Consider the following 15,778-nt stretch of genomic DNA (forward strand, 5'->3'; position numbering starts at 1 on the left):
AAAACATCATCGCACCAACAAATCACAAAAAAATTGGGGGGCTATTTTTGTGGGGAATTTTTGAATTTAGGACAAAATCAACAAAACAAGGCTAGAAAATGAAGAGGGAGGCTCCAAAATTGTGATCAATGTGGCTAATGATACTAAGATGATTTAGGGTAGAACCCTAGATGCCCGATCTTTCATGAAAGGAGCGGATCCCACGATGAACACAAAGAAAATGAGGGGAAAATACAAGGGGAAACACAAGAGAATCACTCAAACCAACAACATTCAGTCACACATATGCTAGATCCTCGAAACACAAAAGAGATACAAGATCCAAGATCAACAAGGGACGATACAAGTAGCATGTTCTTCTCCGTGAGGAGTTCTTGAAGGTCTTACCGTTAGGGGTCTTGAATCCACTTGGGGGATCTTCTCCGTAGAGGCCGTGAACTCCTCAGGAGAAGGGGTTGAAGTGGAGAGCAAAGCTTCTCAATGAGCTACTACTATGATAACCCTAGAAACAGGAAGGAGGAGGAGTATATATAGTCTAGCTGGGCGAAGGGGTACATGGTCCTCGGCCCTTTACTATGCGCAGACAGGTTGAGCCGGATGTCTGGGTGTCGCGCCCGATGTCCGGGCCTTCACGGGGAGCCGGATGACCCGACAGGCGGGCCGGATGTCCGGGCTGACGGAGCTGGCTTCAGAGCTTCTCTGGATAGGCTTGTACGGATGTCCAGCAGCTCGGGAAGAGCCGGATGTCCGGGCCTTTGGCAGATTGTCTGGGTTGACGGGGTCCAGCCTCGGGTGTGTTCTGTGATGGCAACTGGATTTTCGGGCGGGGGCCGAATGTCTAGGCTGGCGTTAGCCCGGATGTCCGGGCCCTGGGTCGGATGTCCGGGCCCTATAGCTTCTGCTGGTCGGCTACTGTGGTAGATGTTCCAGGGGCCGGATGTCCGGGGTTGTGGCCTGATGTCCGGGTTCCGGGAGCTTTCCTTGACTCCTTCTGCTGGTTCTCTTAATCTATGAACTTGGGGACTTGTCCGTATTCATGCGCATCTTCAAAAGAGTCCTCTTGGTAACTAATCATGTCTCAAGTGGATCATATGTGATATCACTAAGGAAAGAAGTCACCTCGGTCTTGAGAGCTCTAGCTGATGCTCATGTCATGGGTCCTCTTGCACTTAGTGAGACGACCATAGGTCTATGGGGATGACCATAGGATGCTCCGCGTTAGGTTATTGACCATGCCGGAGCACGATCAACCTGACCACGAAGGTCTATTCCTGCAAGCAATCAAAGAACAAGAAATAATATGATTAAGCAATCTGAATATTGCGAATATGGATGAAGTATTGATAAAAGTGGGGTTTCATAAGCTCTCTTGCTCTGGTTTTTGGAGACAAAGGAAGTACACGAAGTTGTAGCGGTGTCTAAATTTTAACTAAATAAAACCCAATGTCTAAACGACGCCCTAAGGGCTGTATATATGGAGGAAGAGGGGGGAATTTCGTGGCCCTTGAGTGAGGGGTCCGAAACCAACCCTATCTCTTATTTCCCCACACATAAGGACTCTAAAAAGAGCCTATACTTATGTATTTCGAAATTACATGGTCCTGGCTCAATAATAAGGTGACGCAGCACCTATAATAGCACCTATAATAAGGCATCTTGTATATTTAGTCCAAGAGTTGCTTCACTCATTACGGTGGCTTCAATGTCCTGAAATCATCACTTGAAACTCTGTTCTTGTTTCCCTCGTGCTTGCCATCATCTCCATGCTTGTTGTTGCTCCAATGTTCATCCTTCTCCAATCTAGGCCCTTCATTTGTAAGCAAAACAAGTGTATCCAATTTAGGCAGCATCATATTCTCTTGAACATTAGAATCATTACCAAGAAACGGAAGTACCTGGTAATTTAATTGGCGTGCACGAGCCCTAGTAATTGGTCCAGTATGCATAGTAGCAGGGGCTGTGGGTGTAACAATGGTATTGATGTTCTCCTCATCAAGCTGTGAGGGCCTCCGCGCAGCCGCCTTAGGCTCCCCACTCCATTTGCAAGAGTGATGGAGGTTGACTAGCCGCCGGGGCTCAGACTACACATGAGGGGCTGCTGTAACGGCAGCATGCGGGCAGACGTGGAGTTCCCCACTCATCATGTCATGCTCCTCCGGCGCGGTTGGAAGACTTTTGCTCGTGCCCACAGCTTGGTGGTCGGGCACATCCTCCATTTTAAGTTAATGGAGGCCACCCTGCTCTCTGTCAAAGTCTTCGGACAGTCGAGTGCTCGCTTAGGGTGTTGCGCGGAAAGCTCGTCCGACGACGAAAGCTCCTCCTCGAGCGATAGCAATGAGGAGGACAGTGATAGTGATGATGAGGATGCCGACGGGGAGGACGATGGCTCCGACTCCGGCTAAACACCAACCATACCATCACCGTCAGTTGGCAGCACCACCATCTGCACCTGCATCCCCTCTCCGGCAAGGCGATTTACCGAGGAGTTAGATGTGGCGGTGGGGATGGTGTCTACGGCTCCTCCAGCAGCCTTCAAGCTGGACCCTGGCTGGCTTCCCATGGACTTTGGCTTCGTTTCCCCTGCCGCGTATTGCTAGCCCTAGTGGCTGTGACCAGGGGGTCGTCTCTGCTGCTCTCTTCACCGTCACGTTCGCCCGCGCTCTCCCGATCTTGTCAGGCCCCTCGCCATGGGCCCTGATGGGGTCAGGTTGGGCTTCTGCCCTGTCGATGCAACAAACCTTGGGTCTACTGCCCAGACCGTGCAGAGGCCTAAGAGCAAGGTCGCAACATCCAAGACCAGGCCAAGCAGAAGAGATCAACTCTTTGAGGAATCAAATGGAAGATCGAGAAGAACAAGACAAGCCAAGAGAGAAAGATACCACTAAGGGAAAGCCTCCCTTGCCGCGCAGGCGAGCCTGGTCCTGGTCGAGGTTGCCCCAGAGACAAGTTGCAAGACTGCCCCGGCAAGCCTGTCGGGGGACGCCAAAGGCAGACCACCCCACCAAGGCTCCACCGCTCCACCTCACAGCGATGCTAGTCGTCTATCAGTGCGGTGCCGAGCCCCCAAGTGACTAAGTGGCTTTTTTTGACACATGGCAGCCGCTTCCGAAGGAAATCACCTCAAAATGACACCCGCCCAGAGACGTGTCAAACCGACAGAGAAGCAGGTGGCTGAGCCTTGCCGGGCATGCTGCAATGTGACAATAAGTGGTGCATTTAATGCGCTGTGCCCTGTCTGCAAAGTTAGGTATGATAGCATTAGCACTGTTTGCTTTCTAATTAGTACATGATGACTGATTTGCCATTGTGTGACCCCTTGATCTCTAAAAGGAGGGCCATGGCAACCATAGAAAGGACTCGGACCCTTATAAACTCATACGTGTGTAGCTGCTCTCGCCCCAAGGCAACCCTGTCGGGCAAGAGCGATGCGTCTCCACCATAGTCCTCTCATCAATCCACCAAAGCAGGAGCAGGGTTTTACGCCTCACTATGGTCAGAACCTGGGTAAAACTGCCCGTGTGATCTCTGCCGTGCTGCATGACGTTCTTCGCTGATCCGGAGCATCCTATGGTCATCCCATGGACCTACCATCGTCTCATGAAGTCCCAAGAGGACCGATGACACGTGCACGAGCTAGAGCTCTCGAGACCGAGATGACTTCCTTCCATAGTGATATTCCATATGATCCAGTCGAGACATGGCTACTACCTAAGTCCGAAATATTGTGCATGATCAGGTACCAAGAAGGCTCTCCCGAAGATGCACGTGATGATGGACAAGCATACAAGTTCACGGATGAAGAGGAATTATGGAAGGAACCAGAGAAGTCTCCAGGACCAGGACATCCGGCCCCAAGCCCCGAACATCAGGCCCCTAGAGCATCTACCACAGCCGTAGCCCTAGCCGAAGCAATAGGGCCTGGACATCCGCCCTAGGCCCCAGATATCCAGCCCGATGCCAGCCTAGACATCTGGCACCTGCCTGGAAATCCGGCACCCATCAAAGAACACACCCGAAGCTGGACCCCGTCAGTCCGGTCATCCTACTCTTCCCGAGCCACCGGACCTCTGGCCTGCTACCCGGAAATCTGGTCACCGCCTATCCAGAGAGCTTCAAGACCGACCACGCCATCCCAGACATCCGCCCCCCTGCCCAGACATCCGGATCCTCCTGAAGGCCCGGACATCCGCCCCAACGCCCGAACATCTTGCTCCGCCTGTCTGCGCAGAGTATAGGGACGAGGCCCATGTACCCCTTGTCCACCTAGACTATATATACTCCTGCTCATTCCTGTTTCTAGGGTTAGCAAAGGATTAGTGTTGGGACCCCGACCCTAAGTTACACTAATCTAGCATGTAACACATCATATCACTTTTGCGGCCTCATGTACGGTATCCCCACAGGTGCCACCTTACCTGGCCCGGGACCGTTTGCGCCTTTGGGCTCACGTATATGATGGTGCCGCTAGCATCCATATGACAAAGAACCCGGGCCGACATATCTAGCTTTTTACATGGCGTTGAATCTGGCCTGCTTACAACCCATCTGATAATGGCCCGTGACACTTGGGCCTATGGCCCGCGTGGATACCGGCCTGCTTAAAGCCCATAATTTATTGGGCCAAACAGGCCTGAGATATTTTTGGCCTGCGATTTGGGCCCAACATGGCCCTTAGGCAGTTTTGGCCTGTATTGGCCCGTGAATTTTTCGGCTCAACGCTAGCCCAATCTAGGTTTTAGCCTGTTAAAAGCCCATGGTATTCTATGGCCTAGCTAGCCACGTTTTCGCCCATATGAGTAATGGGCCGGCCTGAAGACCGACAGAACTGAGATCCACTAAACCTTCCGGCCTAAATTACAGCATACCAACCAAAGAATAAACCTAGACTATACAATTAAGAACTTACAGCATATTACATCCATTGGGAATCAAAGTTCGCTGCCGGTGATAATAAAGCGCAACGTGACCGTAGATTACATACATTGGGCATCAAAGATCGCCACCACTGCATATAAACGCACCGACAAAAGAATATACAAAACTGAGAGCACTTCAGAAAGAACTAGGCCTGGCCAGGATGGGCCCCGCAAGTAGCCGAACAAGCTGATGAGACCTTAGTTGTGTCAATGATAGATGCTCCATCCCTAGTTGTATGGCATCATTGTGCGCACGGCAGTCCTCTGACATCTTCATTGCATCTTTGACGTCAAGTTGGAGCTGAGCTCAAGCAAGCCTTTCCACTATAAGTTGAGACTGAAGAAGTCGAACTGATTGAGGCAGCGACTGCACAGATGTTGTCTCACACCTTCTGTTGAGTAGCTTCAACTCATTGTCTTCATCAAGATAGGACCTTGGGGTCATCTCGTTGTCCTCAAGCTGGTTTGGCTCACTATCTTCTCTAATGTTCAGCCTGGCATAAGAGATACGACTCTGAAAGAGAAACAAGGAGACACGTAACAGGTTTCACAATTATATAAGCAGATAAATGAATCTGTTCTGCATAAGGAACATGTTTTGATAACTACATTTAAAACCAGAAGTTGTTGCAAACATGCAATCAGATGTAAACAACAAAGTAAATAGCTCTGGAGGAAATGATGCCTATCCAAATCTATACTAGAACAAAGTTTGAAGGCTTGAGAAGGATGAACTTACATTACATGTTAAAATGGGGTGGACAAAGCCCTTCTCCATGTTGATGGAAGGATAATTCAATAAATTCCCCAAAGAAAATTCTTTATAAGCGTTGTCATTATTCCACATTTTCCAAAGAGTAAATATAGATCAAATAATATTGGAAGAAACAGAGGATGATGAAGCTCAGATGCAGAGTGATGATACATAATCAAATAGGAATTAATTAAGTACAGCATTACAAGGCAAAAGGTACTGACAAGAGGAATGCAGACATCAACGTGTGCAATGGCATTGGCTTTATTCAACATTCTAATAAGAGTAAATGTAGATATGATAATTTGGAGAAAGTGGAGTGCATGATAGATAAGATGCAGAGTCATGCTAGACAATCAACTGTCTCACGATGCAAGTACAGTAATACCACCACCGTCCATTGTTACTTGCCGCTCAAGTGGATGTATCTAGCACTATTAAGTTCTAAATACATCCAGTTGATCAACAATTAAGTCGATACAAAGGGAGTACATGACAACATGTACTTACATGAGCAATCCAAAAATTCATAACCATTGTGTTAATTCTACATTTATCTAAGAGTAAATATAGATCTTATAATATCAAGCAAAGGGAGGATAGAGAAGCGAACATTTATAGTGATGCTACATACTCAAACAGCAATGAGTGTAAGTATGCTAACAAAGGGAAAGAGGTACCGACAAGAGCAATGCAGAGCCCAGTATTGTTGTGAGATCCTTTGAGAAAGGATTCATTCGAAATTAGTTTTCATACAAGAGAGAATGTAAGGCACATGCAGAAATTTAGGAATTCAAATTTTGAATTGATATCATAGATAGTACCTGACGCTGGGCTCTCAGCAGTTCTAATAGGGGTTTGGCCAGTGGAGTAGGGGTAAAGTGTGGTATAGTTGGGCCTGTGTTTTCTGTGGATGCTGATCTATCTGATTTAACAGGTATCACTACCTTTTCCAAATACCTAGTTTGTACTCCTTGAGGATCTGCACTCACCCTCTTCCTTTTGGACATCTATTACAAAAGAACAACATTTGACTGAAAAAACATAGTATGACGACACATGGAATAGGTACAGAAAATGGATAGGTATGGCATATACTTATATATGATGCTCAAACTAAGCAGATGGTGTAACAAAGTAGAAGTAATGCAAGAGGTCAGATGCAAAATATGTGCGACCAATACAAGCTTGCCAAGTTAGAGCAAGCACCTTGATGGGTGAATAAGATAGGCCATCCTCCACCATGCCAAGTTTGTTAGCTAGTGGATTGTTCCGCAATATTCCTCTTGTGTGCCCATTCTCATATTCATTTTGATAATGTTCAATACCTGACATACATGAAAACATAAAAACAAGTGAGATTATCTTTGTAATGCAGAAGTGATTCTAATCTAGTACCACCTCCCTGTAAACCCCTTTGTGCTATCTATGCAATTCTTCTGAGAGATGCCATACATGCTGTAATTTGGTGTGTGCATTAATATAATTTGGCCTACTACTCAAAATATGAGAGCTCCAGAAGTGATGATACTTCGCAGATGACAGCTTCAACATATAGTAAAGAAGAACAAGTCGACCTGACCTGACAGATTCAAAATATACTAAGGGAGAACAACTCGACCTGACCAGTTGACCACAAATGTCTCTGCTACTCTTCTCAACAAGGAACATACTTATTAAAGAAGAGAAGAGGATCATCTTAAAGAAGAGCAGAAGATTAAGCAGATTGAGGATATTACAAGTCTTTCTATACAATATCGGTTGCCCACCCATGATGAACCAGAGTGCACAAAGAAATACTATTCCTTCCGGACTCTTCATATGTGGAACACATGCATTTCGAAACTAAAGTAGGAACATTTAGCTGACCAATTAAACATCTCTTAGTTTTACTAATATCAGCATAATATCATATTTGAATTTGTACAACTAAGCTTGTTTAGCTCGATGGATGGAGCAGTGCAATCACGACACGAACCATGTAGGCTGATCATGGTCATCATAAAATGGGGAAACGTAAGCATGATGAGTATAGGGTTGACCGTGGCAGTGGGATGGCTGATCTGAAGCTGCAAACTGCGCAAAGGGTAGTTAGCAACCGATGTTTGCTTTGAAATAACAACTAAGATTTGGTATGGACAAGAAAGTACAGTAAACAAGTGACAAAGAAATGCAATTCTACTGTCTTTCTATATGTCGCGACATGCATTTGGAAACTCAAGTGTGACCTTTAGCTAATCAATTAAATGTGTCTGTTAACCAATACCAGTATCATAACGCAATCATATTTGACCAACTAAGCTTTGTAATTTTTTGTGTTGTGTTGTTTAGCTTGAAGGGTGGAGTAATGCTAATACGATGGAAAGCATCTAAGCAGATCATAGTAGAGTAGATAAAAGGGGAAAACACTAAGCATCAAGAGTAAAATCAGGAAAGTGGAACTAGGTGGACCAGTGGGTGGCGCACATGTTTTTCGAAACGAATATAGGAACATTATGTGACCAATTAAACATTCTCTGTTTTAGTGATATCAGCATCATATCATATTCATATTTTAACACCTAAGCTTTGGAATTATGAGTGGCATGTTGTTTCGCTTGATGGGTTGAGCTCTTGAGGAGCAGTGCTAGCATGACACGAAGCACCTACGATGATGGTAGTTAATATAAAGGGGGGAAACCATAAGCTTTACGAGTATAGTGATCGTGCCATGGAGGATCTGAAGGTGCAAACCGGACAAAGCTACTTTGCAACCAATTTTTGCTTTCAACTAGCCACTACGATTTGGTACTAATAAGAAAATTACAGTAAACAATTTACGATCTATTTTCCGGGTGAGATCAATAACTTAAGCACATATGGAATAGTACCACCCCTCTTGCGAGACCGTGTAGGCCCCTACTGATACGTTCAGGGTGCTGTGGGTGCGATGGCTATCGGCGGCGGGGAAGAAGACTTTAGGCGGCAGACGGCCGGGTCGGGGGATAAATCCTGTTGTCATGGACGAGGCGTTCGTAGGAGCAGCAATGACAAGGTGGACGATGGCACCGATGAAGCGAGAGGACAAGATGAAAGGATCCATGTCCGGCGTCGTGGATGAGAGACGTCCATCTCTTGCACTGGACAACAGGGTAGGGGTAGCATCTCTGGAAAGGTGGAGGATGGGGTGGCGGATGGAGGAGGCTGGCCGCAGTGGGGAGGTTTTCGTGGCGCTGACGGTGTATGAATGGGGAAATAGATGGGGAGGGGGATCTCAAACTTTGGGACGCGCTTGTCTGAAATGTGGGAAAGTTACGCACTTATTACCCGGTTAAAATTTCGGACATAACGTCGGTTGGGGATAGGTCGGTAATCTCGCATCTCCCAAATATTTGCTGGTAGTAATTTCGGGCAAGGAGAGGGTGTTTTGGAGCCCATGGTGTATGAACGGGGCTGACAGGTAGGGCGGTTGTGTCACGTCTGAGGGAAGTTACACATCTTCCCTTATTTAAAATATTTGCCTACATCGATTTCAGACAAGGAGAGTTTGTTTTGCCACCCACCGTGTATGAATGGGGAAATGGAGGGAGATACACATGTCTTTCAGACGAGCTTGAATCAAATGTGTTTTGCTGCCCATCTTTGGCGCCCACTGTGTCTGAATGGGCTCAGAGGCGGTCGTGTCATGTCTGATTGAAGTTACTAGTCTACCCCTATCGACAGCAGTGTAAATTCGGTCGATATGGATGTAAAGTGTCAGGGGTAGACAGTAATTTCCATCTCGCAAACACTTGCTTCGGGCAGCCCACAAATGATAGTGGGTGTTTAGCTGCTTTGTTCAAAACTTGGGAATTAGCAATCATGTTTTCCCTCGGCCCTAGCAACTAAATTGAAATCCAATTTGTATTCGATTACGAATATCGACATATAATTCTATGTTTTGTTATTTATTTCTTCAAAACCACAACAAAGATCTATTCCACCTTTATATATGATTATGATTTAGAAATACCATGATCTTCGAATTCAGTAGGTTGGATACACTTTGAGTCAAACAGTTATTTCATCCAATACAATATGCTCACACGAAAAATAGTTCACCTTATGTCAATCGTTCAAGTACTGAGGATTACCTCGCCTAAAAAATTTAGATCATTACAACACATTGACAACATAGGGGGTCTTACAACATAATCCATTCAGAGACATCACACAACATGCAAGTACAATAATCTAATGCCACTTTCAACTGGTATCTAAAGAAGAACTGGGATTACCCTGGGCTTCAGATAGTAGAAATAGTAGGACCTCCTCTGTCTTCAAATGCAACATTCTTACTTCCTCCAATTCTTGGGTTGCTTGCATAATGCATGCAGCTAATTGCATAATTTCCAGCCTCAAGATCATGATTACCTCATTCATGGCATCCACACCATCTCTTTCTGCCTCTAGTAGAGCCTCAAGAACTATAATATATGTGCTGAGACTGCTCTCTGGCGGTGTTGCCTCTAAACTGCTAACATCTGGTAACATGGATGGAGCACTGTTTCCACAAATAGATTCAGGGGCTGTATATTGTTTCCTAGTGTGAACGGCATCCTAAAGGTTTTGCGCTGGACATAAGTAAGTGATAGTTATAGCATGATCCAGCCAGTAAGCTTACATGGTAAAGGACATACGAATTATTGCCGAGCATGGCAAGCTATATTTAAATGGTTCGAAGCAGCATCAGCCGAAAAGAAATTAAAATGGTAAGATGAAACTAGGGATGTAGGTGGCAAATAAACGACATCTGGTAGTCCCATCTAGTTAGTTTTTGCTAGCTCCCTAGTTCATTTCCTCAAAAAACAAAAACTATTTTGACCTATCATACCACTAGTGGACTTTAATCAGGATTAAACGAGACCCAGTTGACATCGTTAGTTGAAAGGGAGTGTACCACTGCTATATTTAAGTTGCCAAGGCATCTAAGCAGTTGAAATAATCTGAGAAAACACATAACAGTGTTGCCTCATATAAGCTACGAAGACAGTCTTGTGATGAAGTTCAGAGGAAAAGTTAAGGACTCAAATGAACTAGGCATGCATTTCTTTATGATAGTACATCAGGCACTGTTGACATATTGGCTAACTCAGGTATAGCCTAACAAGTAACAAACAAGCATTCAAATCAAGCAATACAGCAAAGTAGACAACTGAACTATTTGTAATTCTGTAAGATTATAGGTTGAGGGCACAAGCCAAGAAAGCATCCCACACGCATTACATTTCACATGTACTAAAACACACTGGCTTACCATATGTTGATGTGAAGCCTCACTGCTGTTGCAATGTTCTTTGAGGATATTGTCAGCATCTCGTGGTTGCAAATCTAGTTGTTGTAGTTTATTCTGCACCCTCTATTTAGGTAAAATTAATTTCAATCACATGCACTGGTTCGAATTGATCATCAGTGGTCCATCTAAACTAAGTAAAGAAGGGTGTGTGCTTACATGACAATATATGTGCTTCACTCTATTTTTATGCTTGTTCGAGGTGCCAGCCCCAAAATAACAAATATTTTGCTTGATGGGGTTGGCAGCTCCATAATTAATAGAAGCATCAAATTAGTCATGCAACTTGGGAAGATCAAGAACACACACAAAATTAATGAACAGAGGCTCGGAGCAGTGATGTAATAGCTAGCATCAGAAAATGTAGGGTAAAACGAACAAAAAGCGGCGGAACCACATGCTAGTTTGCTGATGTGTAATTAAGCATAAAGAACATGAAGCAATCTGATGGAACCAACAGGTGGCATCAGAACAACACCATTATCATAAATATAGCATGCAAGAAGTAAAATAGTAGGAAGTGATATCTAGGAAGTACAATAATACTTAGGACAAAACTAAAGCATATTAACTATATGTGCACTTGTATGTAATTTAGCACATGTAGCATGTTCACTACCAGAAGTATGGCCCTACAGGTGCAAGCAGAATAATGCGTCTCATGAAAAATTGAATGATGCCCTGACGAAATTCAAAGGTGCAGTGCTTATGCTAAGAAAGTGAACGTAGGCGCCGGGCATTGGATAATAGTACCTGATTCTCAGTAGTGTATGGGTATCGTTGTCATACTTGATAGCTAAGGATCATCGATGGTGCTCGTGTCGCGGTTGAGTTTGTGTCGTCTAACACCGTCGCTGAAGCGGCTCCGGTGCTTCAGTTGCGGCGCTTGTCGACATACAAGAAAGCTCATTTGTGGTAAGTGAACAGTTGCATGATAAAGAAGAGAAAAACTGCAAGAGTGTAAATCAAAATAACATGATGAGGCTGCAACGTCAGTAAAGCATGACTGGTGGAGTTGAATATGGCGTCCGTGGAGAGGATCTGGTGCGGTGGACGAAGGCTTCAGCGGGCGCGATGTACAGTGCTTTCAGTGAGGCGGATTTGTTGCGGCAGAAGAGGGCTTTTATGAAGAGCCAGCGATGGGGCAGGTGAGGGGGTCAGTGAAGGTCCTACACTATGGTGGCCGAGGGTGCCAGTTAAGAAGATTCGGTGTGGTGGACCATGCTGGTGGTCAAGGAGATCTGGAGCAGTGGACAAGCCAGTCACTGAAGCGACTCTGGTGAAGTGCTGAGTTGGCAGTTGGGGGTTCCAAGGTGTGGAAGGTAGATCCCGCGGGGTGTGAGGTCCACCACTGCGGCGGAGGACTAGATTCGGCCGCTTCTTGTGGTTGGGGGGTAGAGGAGGGAGGTGAAGGGGAGGGGCTCTGCGGAAGAATGTCGGGGGCAAAGAGGGGAAACAATGGAGTTACCAAAGCGGCCCTTTTCTGTTCATGTGGCAGGGGTAAAACAGGAATATCACAGGGCTAAACTTTCGGGCGCGAGATATTTCAATGTGAGCGGGAAGTTTCAAAGCTTTTGGCGTCTGAAATTATAAGTGTGCTGCTCTTGTACGACTAACTATGATATCATGGCCTAGAATTTATTTGTTTTGCACGCAAAAAGTTGCAAGTTTTGAAAATCAATGTCTCCAACTCGAAACTTAGATTGTCCATTCAATTAAAATATGGATCATGGAGCTAGTACAAGAAAATACCATCATACGGTCCAATTCAAATGAAATTCCAGATGTGCTCATCCTAAATATGATGACAAAAGCAAAAATGTGTATGTGTATGAATAAAGTGGATGATTATAAAGTTTGAACATGCGTGTATGTGTATATCTCTAGGTTTGATATATGAATTTGAAATCGCGAAATCCTGGCTTAAAAATGTACCTCCGTTTAAATGAATTACAAAAGCTAATGATGGAATCGAATTCCAAAATTCGAATCTTAGGTTTGTAATTTTTGTACATCAAGGTATATCACACATGTTCAAAAGTATAGTTATCTCATAGTCCAAACTATGAAACAAATTGATCAACCATGAGTGCACACACTATTGACCATATGTATCTCAATTACGCTAAAGTCCCTCAAATATATACATGTCACTCTTTATCTGAAGCCAACCACCACCCCCCCCACACACAAGTCGTTCTCTCCCCTAGACATGAACACACAAGCACATTAACTCCCCCCTCTCTTCCAAAGTCCGGATCCCAATATAGGTCTCTATCACTTTGTCTCTCGGGCATGCACACATCTCTTCCCCCAGTCTCTAGGTCACCCGACATCTCTCTTTCCCAAGCACACTCACTATATAGAGTGTATCTTTCCCATACACACAAAACGTCGCCCCCAAACGTATATCTCCCTAGTTATGTGTGGTTCTCGCACACTCACCTCACACACCACCCCACTGCAAACAAGCACGCTTTACCTTCTTGTGCACCACTCTCCTCTTTCTATATCCCCCACATGCAGACCCGCCCCAGCTCCTTCCCTGTATGCATATATGACGTGACTCTTTCCATAGCTCCCAAATGTATCATCGTTCACAATCTCGCATGTTGTTCTCTACACCATCTATTCTAGATCTCTCATGAAGTCCCTATCACACACACGACGACTCGCTTCTTTTGCGTCTCTGTACATAGGCCAATTTCGAACAACACCAACATTGTCTCCCTATCTATACGCCACTTATGGACACAAACGACCCCTCTCCCCCCCTCTCTTCCTCTCTCTCTCTATCTCTCTCTCTCTGTCGCTAGCTCTCTTTCTCTCTCTCACTCTCGCACCCCTCTCCCACACACACCCGATGTCTCTTCCAAATAGTCAGCTCCCCGCCCGCACCCATGCTATCCTGCTACTACACATGCCTTTGTCTCTCTTTGACACACATGTCACACCATTCCCCCTTCCATTATACTAGGTTTACATCATTAGTGGTCTCTCTAGTCCACATACACACACTCCCTCTCACATCATTAGTGATCTAGGTATGTATATATCCCCCCTCTCTAGCTCAGATGCACACCAAAATTCTCCATCTCTCTAACTCACACATCTCTCCCCCACTCTCTGATTATGTCTATGTGTCTCCACGTTACACAACACAAAGCCCCATGTGCATGTCTCTATCTATCCTCCACACAAAGAATCTCTTATCATTGACTCAGTCTCTAGACATATCACACATGCACACTATCTCTCTCACACAAACACGCTCAACAAGGGTTTCCCCATGAATAACATACCGTCTATTCATCAACAGTCGTGGCAGTACGGCGTACACGAGACGTGAAACATAATAAATCTACACGTGCATAGAACACCTAGTATGACTACTAGGACTAGAGCAAGCCGAAAGCATGCCGCCGTCACCCCCTCCTTATCGGCGATGGGAAAATCTTTGTTTTACATAGTCGAGAAGTCATTGTGCTAAGGTCCCACATGGTGAGCCGTTGAATAGAATGTAGATCCTAGTTTACGGAAACAAGTATCGGTAATACGTTTGTATCTCCATACTTATATTTCTTCTCTTATATAAAAACTGAGTTGGTGATGATGGTACGCATGCCATCTTGCAATATATACCGCCCGATCTATATCTGCGGATGGAAATTAAACTAAAAGATACCCGCACCTCTCTCCACATTTGTAGACAAGGCCTTTCCTCGTTCATCCTTATCTCCAACAACCTCATTGTTGAGAAATTAAAAAAGGAAGCCTCTGGAACAAACTGGCCTGGTGGCCGCTGCCGGCGTCATCCATCCCCATGCCTCGGCTCAGTCCGACCACCAATCACCACCACGCCCCACTCCTCTTCACATTATCTCCTCTTTCTCAAGATATCATTAGTTTTTCACATGGGATTACTCTCGCATGGGTCAATCACAACAAGTGTTTTATAAAAAAATGCATCTTGATGTTCCGTGCAATGCACAGACATCTTGCTAGTACTCCTATAGAAGACTAAATTGGTGATGATGGTGTGTCCGCCATCCGTCATTTCTGACCATTAGATCTACATCTTACAACTATGAGGTAAGTTGTTGCCTTTTCTTACCAACATCCCACTTCTCTACCAATTTGCAGAAAAAACCCATAATTATTATCTTAAAACCAACCACATCCCTCCCTCACCTCACCAAAATAGCCCAACGAATATATTCTGATTGAAACATAATATATCTCTAGTGATATATGTATATCAAAATTAGAGTGTTTTGTATCAAGTTTGTGAATAAGTATTATTCTAATTATGATCCGTTGCAACGCACGTGAACATTGCTAGTATTTCCAACCATGCAAAAAATTGCTAGTCTTTACATAGTTTCGACTTTTCCATCAAGATATTAGTCATTCATGGTTGATATTTACTTTCAATCACGTACACATAGGCACTATGTATCTAGCCTTGCTTACTAGCTTCCAAAGCTTAAATTTCACTCCTACTTACAATATATGGAGTATTTAACAAAAAACTACCACTTACAACCAGCCCTAGGAAGAAGCTATTGTACAAAAAATAGCAAAAACATACCCAAAATTTCTTAATCCGTGCCAAAAACTACTACCTAGTGCCGATTAGGCTCGTTTAAACCCTTTTATGACAAGGTTGGCCCACATGTCCGTGCTTATGAGGCATCTTGAACCAAAAAAATTTGTTTGACCGTTGGCATGACAGATCCACATTTGACCTTCTATCCTGTTATTCCCCCTCAAATCAAAGTTTTTCCTGAAAATTAC

This window comes from Triticum urartu, chromosome 2 (assembly GCF_003073215.2).
Source record: "Triticum urartu cultivar G1812 chromosome 2, Tu2.1, whole genome shotgun sequence".
NCBI lineage: Eukaryota > Viridiplantae > Streptophyta > Magnoliopsida > Poales > Poaceae > Triticum > Triticum urartu.